This window comes from Asparagus officinalis, chromosome 1 (assembly GCF_001876935.1).
Source record: "Asparagus officinalis chromosome 1, Aspof.V1, whole genome shotgun sequence".
Classification (NCBI taxonomy): Eukaryota; Viridiplantae; Streptophyta; class Magnoliopsida; order Asparagales; family Asparagaceae; genus Asparagus; species Asparagus officinalis.
This window is the reverse complement of record NC_033794.1, coordinates 108882264-108890330: the sequence shown is the minus strand read 5'-3', so window position 1 is coordinate 108890330 and position 8067 is coordinate 108882264.

Sequence of the window (8067 nt, the reverse complement as noted above, 5' to 3'; positions counted from 1 at the left end):
GGAGCGAAGACGCCCACACCCCCGCAGAAGCTAATTAATCCCGAGAGAAACCAATCCTAGCTCGAGTTTAAGCCAGGCTCAAACTAACCAATACAAGCAATGACGAATACACAAATAAAACAGTAAGTAAATGAGATGAGACAACAGATATACGTGATTCGGCAAACTTGCCTACGTCCACGGGAGCAGCACAATAATTTCTTATTCAACCATAAGAAATTACAATTAAGAGAGAGGATCTCAAACTTGAGATCTCTCAAACAAATAGCAAGTGATTTTAATATAAAATCACTGCTCAAACTCTCAAACTCTCTCTTAATTACTTCCCCAAATAAATATCACCAACCCCCTTCTCCACCAAGAGAGCTACAGGACAAATGGGAAACAAATGGGAGAGAGAGACAGAAAACCGCAGAAGGGAATAAATTTTGTCGTCGCTGCTCCTTTTCCCCCTCTCTCTGCTCGCTCGCCCGATGGGGAGCACGAAGCTGGTCCATCCAGCTGGAGCCGGTTGGTTCTCATCCACGTCGCGCGAGCACCTCGATCCCCGCGCACACGATAGGCCGCGAGCACCTCGAGCCCCGCGCACACGACATGCAAGATCAACGCCTACAGGCGAGACCGACTTCGCCTCCCAACTCCGCCTGTCCAAGCCTCGCCTAAAGGCGAGCTCGAAGTCGCCTGCACCTGCTCGCCAACAGGCGAGTTTGACTTCGTCTGCCAGGTGCGATCCTTCAATTCTCCACCTCGTCCATCATTTGATAAACATCAAATTTTGGACGAACACCATAAGAACACCACGAGCGCCAAACCATGCCCAAAAACAGACCAAACCAACTGCGCCACTATACCGCGGCTGCCTACGTACCCTCCACCGGGATCAAGCTAACCGTAGTTCTGATGTTGCCCTCTTGGGCAGATCAACACGGGTTGATATAAAGCAAGTCCAGACAATGCAGAAACTTGCTGCTAGTCACCACCTTGGTTAATATGTCTGCTGGGTTCTCATTCGTGTGCACCTTCATGAGAGAAATATCACCTTCCTCTATGACATCTCGCACAAAATGATACCTGACGTCGATATGCTTGGTACGAGCATGATGAACTTGATTCTTAGCCAGATGAATCGCACTATGACTATCGCACCACAAGTTCACGCTATCCTGCTCAAACCCTAAATTGTCTAACAGACCCCACAACCACAATGCTTCCTTCACTCCCTCTGTCATGGCCATGTACTCAGCCTCTGTAGTAGAAAGTGTCACTGTAGCCTGTAACATCAATCGCCAACTAACCGGAGCATCATGTATACTGAATACATAACCAATAGTGGATCGTCGTCTGTTTAGATCGTCCGCATAATCTGAGTCTACAAACCCATCAATCTGACGTGTATCTCTACCAAAACACAGACCCATATCAACGGTACCCTTCAAGTACCTCAGGACCCACTTCACAGCTTCCCAATGCACCTTTCCCGGATTCGCCATGAATCTGCTGACCACACTTGTTAGACTCTAAGGTCGCTACGAAAGAACCCTAGAGGGGGTGAATAGGGTTTATGCTAATCTAATCCGATTTAAAAGCCAATTAAAACTTACTAACAAATATCCTAACAAATATGATATGTAACAAGATAACTATGCAAGGATATGAAACTAACACAATGGTGAAACAAGATATAAACAATATAGTGGATGAAATAAACAATGAGAGTGGCAATAAAGATGTTCACAAATATAAGTGTGCCAAGCTAAACTCAAACAAGCAATATGATCACGGAGTTCGAACCTCCCGTTCTACGTCTCCGCTCCCTACTCCCGGAGAGAAATCCACTATCACACCGGGTTTTCAACGATCACCCAAAAACGTTTACACCATACAATATCGGTTTTCAACGCTCATCGATTAACGTTCACAATCAAAATGTAACTACACTAACTACCACCTCAAGTGTTGGTCCTCACGTATCGACTCCCTCAAGTGCTCGGAATTATCACCTCTCACTAGGCCACCGACGCCACTCCTCTCGGTATCGACTCCGTCCTCACCACACACTCCTCTTGGTGTACTAGTGTATTACAAAGTGTTCCTCACAATTAAGGCTCACAACAAATGATTTGTTCTCTAATATGGATGAGAACACAGTATAAGCTCACACTCAATGTCACAATCCCACAACCCAAATATACTATGAATATAAATACAATAAGCTCAATGGTTGTGTGTAAACAAAGAGATTCAATAAACGCAATTTAAACTCAACATGAAATCTAGCTTATAAAATTAAGATCAAACATATAAAATGCTAGAATTGAGTTTAAAAAAAAATTCTCTATAGATCAAGAGAGAGAGGGAGAAGAGTTGGATGCTCAAACACCGATGAATGATCTTCCTCAAGCCCTTGTGAAATTGTTTTCACAAAACAAACTCTCAATTGCTTATAAGCTTTTTAAACAAACACTAAACAAAACTTAAACCCTTGTTAAAACTTTGTTAAAATATTCTCTTGGATCAACTGAAAAATGTGAGCAATGGAGTATTTATAGGAACCCAAAACTTTAGCAAAAACCCCAAGAAAAAGACTAAAAAAAGCCCCCAGAAAACACTGCTGGAAAGTAGCCGTTACTGTGCAACGGCTCTCTGATAAGTCGACTTATGAGTCGACTTATATGAGTCGACTCAGCAGATAAAAAATCACAACTCCACTGCACTTCGTGAGTTGACTTATGAGTCAACTTATGAGTCGACTCATGAGTTGACTAATGAGTCGACTAAACGTGCACAGATCTGAAATGCAAGAAAAACTCAACTTTAAACTGGGTTTAAAAATATCAAGTAAATTCCAAAAAATATAAAACTTTAGGAAATGATTGTAAAAATGATAATAAACATGTTACAAAAACTGGTTTTTAAAAAGGACTTCCCAAATATAAAATATCATTATTTTTCAAAATAGTCCAAAAACATGAAAACTAAACATACATGCTTTTGACATTTGACTTAAACAAACTTTTGAAACTCTACAAAATGATTTTATAGACTTAAAGAAATATGTAAATTATTGTTATGAAGTCTATAAACTAGAAACACAATATTTTCACAAATATGCATATTCTATGCAATATTTTCTAAAACATAATAATAAATATGAAATATGTGATTTCATATTTATGAACATGAAAACTCAAACTATGTATATATATATATATATATATATATATATATATATATATATTTTATATAATATATTTATACACATAGAACCAAACATATATGTATATATGAAACTATATATACATGGAGACCAAAACTAAATTGTGTGTGTGTGATGTGTGTGTGTGTGTGTGTATATTTATATATATTATTATATTATATATATATATATATATATATATTATATATATAATATATATATATATATTATATATATATATATAATATATATATATATATATATATATATATATATATATATATATAATTATATTATTATATATATATATATTATAATATATATATACTATATATATATATATATCATATATATTATAGGAGAGAGAAAATAATGGAGAAACTTGGTACCAATTTCTTTTCATTGAATTGATAGTGAGGTGGCCAAATCACCCCCTACATCACACCTTGAAAATAGAGCCTCTTTTTAAAAGTAGGTGAAGCTCTCTTCAAGGTGTGATGTAGGGTGGGATTTGACCACCTCACTACCAAGTTCAAGTGGAGAAACTTGGTACCAAGTTTCTCCATATTTCTCATATATATATATATATATAATATATATATATATATATATATATATTTATATATATATATATAATATATATAATATTTATATATATATAATATATATATATAGAAAACGCACTAATAGATGTGTGTGTATATATGATTGAGCTTAAAGTACTAACACACATAATATAAACCTAAACTAATGTTACCCAAGCTTGATCTTGATCTTCAATAAGCTTGACTTGGTAAACATTACGGATGAAGCTAGAACTTGGATCTTCAACTTGAATTGCATAAGCTTCACCCACTATTCCGCCAACCTCCATTTGATATGATCGTTATGGCGCAATCCATCCATCCTCCAACATGTTGTTTGTCTACAATTGATATAAAAACATAAACACTAGAAAAACAACATTAGAAGTAAATTATTTGTAAATCATCATCAAAACAAGAAGGTCAACAACACTAACCGCCTATGAAATATCTGGGCGTGTACACACCATGGCGTACATCAAACTACCAATTGCACTAGCATAAGGAACACACTCCATGTGTGCCTTATCTTCCACTGTAGTGGGAGATTGTTTACCTGAGAGCCTGAAGTATGGAGCCAATGGAGTCACCACCAACTTAGCACTTTGCATTCCGAACCTCACGATCACCCGCTCTATGTAGCCCTTCTGACCCAAGAACAATCGCCGATTTGCCCGCTCTCTTCTAATCTCCATATCCAGTATTTTCTTAGCAACAATCATGTCCTTCATCTCGAACTCTTTACCAAGTTGAAATTTTAACTTATCTATCTCCACCTTATTTCTCGAAGCAATAAGCATGTCATCCACATATAAAAGAAGATAGATATGATCACCTTCATGAAGCTTTCGAATATAGACGTAATAGTCATACTCGCTTCTAGAGAACCCATGCTTTAGTATGAAGGAGTCAAATCGCTTGTACCACTGTCGAGGAGATTGCTTCAATCCATAAAGTGATTTCCTCAAGCGACATACATGACTCTCCTTATCCTCAACCTTGTAACCCTCAGGCTGATGCATATAGATTTCCTCCTCCAAGTCTCCATGCAAGAAGACCGTTTTAACATCAAGTTGTTCCAGCTTAAGATCACCATGAGCAACAATACTCAATAGCACCCGAATAAAAGTGTGTTTCACCACCGGAGAAAAGATCTCATTGTAATCCACACCCTCTCTTTGTGCAAATCCCTTAGCCACTAGCCTCGCCTTGTACCTTGTACCACCAAGCTCTGAAGGATCTTCCTTTCTTTTATACAGCCATTTACAACCTATAGCTTTCTTTCCTACAGTCAATGGGACCACCTCCCATGTTTGGTTCTTCCGGAGAGATTCCATCTCCTCCTCCATCGTAGCCAACCAACTCTCGCTATTTCTATCCCGAATAGCTTCTTTAAAGGAGACCGGCTCATCTTCCTCTACCGAGAGTGCGTACTCAACCAAATTAACATGCCCATAGTGCTTTAGGAGTTGATCAGCCCCCAGCTTCTGTACCTGCTTGTATACTCGCCTTGGCCTAGTGAAAGCCAAGCTATCCTCGAGCTGTTGTTATTGTAGTGCCTGTGTATTCTCCTGTGAACCTCCTCCTGCTCAAGCTCATCATCTACCTGATTTCCTAGAACACGACTAGAACCTGGTTGGTCTTTAGGTTCTATCTCAATAACCTAGGACTCAGAAGTCCCAACAGTCTCAACATCATCATCTTTGGGCACCCTAGCAATCATGGACTTCTCATCAAAGGTAACATCCCTGCTGATTACGAATTCTGAATCTTCTATACACCAAAGGCGGTATCCTTTTACGCCCTTTGCATACCCTAAAAAAATTGTCTTCTTGGCCCTTGCGTCAAGCTTTCCCTCGTTGACGTGATAGTAGGCAGTACACTCAAAAATCCGGAGCCTCTTATAATCTGCATGCTCCCCTGACCACACCCGATAGGGTATATCACCGTCTAATGTCGAATGTGGAGATTGATTCACAATATAGCAAGCTGTAGCAATCGACTCTGCCCACCATTCTTTACCCAAACCAGCATATGATCGCATACTCACTGCTTTCTCCCGCAGTGTTCGGTTCAGTCTCTTCGGGACCCCATTTTGTTGTGGTATAGATCTTAATGTCCAGTGTCTGGCAATCCCCTCCTGATCACAAAACTCCTTGAAAGCACCGTATGTATACTCTGTACCGTTATCAGATCTCAGTGTCTTCAATTTCTTGTCCGTCCTATTCTCAACCATCGCCTTCCACTTCTTGAATGTCTCAAATACCTCATTCTTATGCTTCAGGAAATAAACCCAAGCATACCTTGAATGATCATCTATGAATGAGACAAAATATCTGGAACCACCCTTGGAAGTTATCGAAACCGGACCCCAAACATCCGTGTGCACATAATCTAGTATCTATCTGCTCTTGTGCTTGCTCCTCAGAAATTGGACCCTGTGCGCCTTTCCATACACACAATCCTCGCAAAAATCTATGTAAGGTTTCTTCAGAATCTTTAGTAAACCCTCTTTACCAAGCAGATCTAGATCCTTCTCTGACATGTGCCCAAGCCGCCTATGCCATAACCGTGTGTGCTCACATGGGTCTCCACCACTTCTCTGACATGTGCCCAAGCCGCCTATGCCATAACCGTGTGTGCTCACATGGGTCTCCACCACTTCCATCAATTCTAACTGCTGCATCTCCTATCACCGTCGTACCCGAGAGAGTATATAGATTACCGTGACGAACACCCTTCATCACTGTTAGGGAACCTCGAACAACCTTCTTCACTCCGTTCTCTATTACAATCTTACAACCCCCAGAGTCCAAAGCACCAACTGAGATAAAATTCTTCCGCAGGTCGGGAATGTGCCTTACATCCGTCAAGGTTCGAACCACTCCATCATACATTTTGATCTTGATATCACCGAGCCATACTATTTTACAAGCATGGTTGTTCCTCATCAGTACGGTTCCACCATCAATGTTCCTATAGGTAGTAAACCACTTCCTATTTGGACACATGTGGTAAGACCAACCAGAATCAAGTATCCACTTCCCGGAGGTATCCTCGCCACCCATGACGACATAGCATTCCTTATCGCTCCCTTCCCCTGAAGCGTAGCTCGCCTCTTCCTTACCTTCTCGTCTTTCAGTCTTGTTGTTGTTCTTCATCTCACTTACTCTCTTGTTAGGACAATTGACTTTAAAATGCCCTAGCTCACCGTATTTAAAACACGATCTTTCTGCAAGAGGTCTTGATTTTAATCTAGACTTTCCTCCCTTGCATTTTCCTCGCTCATTGCCCCTTCCTCTGGCAAAAAACCTCTGCGCTTGTTCTTTGTTACCACCAGTGGCCATATCACTAGTTATAATTTTTCGAAGATCATCCGCTAGAAGTGTCGTTCTAGTCTCATCCATCGACAAACTGTCACCCACAAGTATCAGTGTTTGAACCAGATTCTCATAAGACTTCGACAGAGATAGAAGTAGTAGAAGTGCTTGATCCTCGTCTTCCACTGTCACCTCAATATCTTTTAAATCCGATAAGATCCTATCGAACTTGTTGATGTACTCCCGGATTGACGAACCTTCCTCCATCCTGTAAGTGTACAATTTGGATTTTAAATAGATCCGGTTTGTTAGACTCTTCGTCATGAATGTGCTCTCTAACTTTAACCACACGCCCGCAGCCGTTTCCTCTCCATCCACCAAGAAAGCCACATCTCTTTCAAGACATAGGATAATCGATGCTCGTACTTCCAAAACTAGCTCTTCCCAATCCTCATTAGACATGTCCTTGTGCTTCTTCTCTTTTCCTGCCAACGCCTTATGCAATTTTTGCAAAATCAATGAATTTTTAATCTGCATCCTCCAATAGGAAAAATCATTCTTCCCGTTGAATTTCTCAATCTCGTACTTTCCAACTTTAACTATTTTACTTGTTGACGTCATTCTCCATTTGTATTAATATATCCAATTCTCTCAGAAAATTTCAACAATAATCAAGCACCACCTCAAATCGAAAATTTCACTACCTCCAATCTGAACAAGGGCTCTGATACCAATTATTGGGAGCGAAGGATGCCCATACCACCACGGAAGCTAATTAATCCTGAGAGAAAACAATCCTAGCTCGAGTTTAAGTCAATCTCAAACTAACCAATACAAGCAATGACGAATACACAAATAAAATAATAAGTAAATGAGATGAGACAACAGATATACGTGGTTCAGCAAACTTGCATACGTCCACGGGAGCAGCACAATAATTTCTTATTCAACCACAAGAAATTACAAT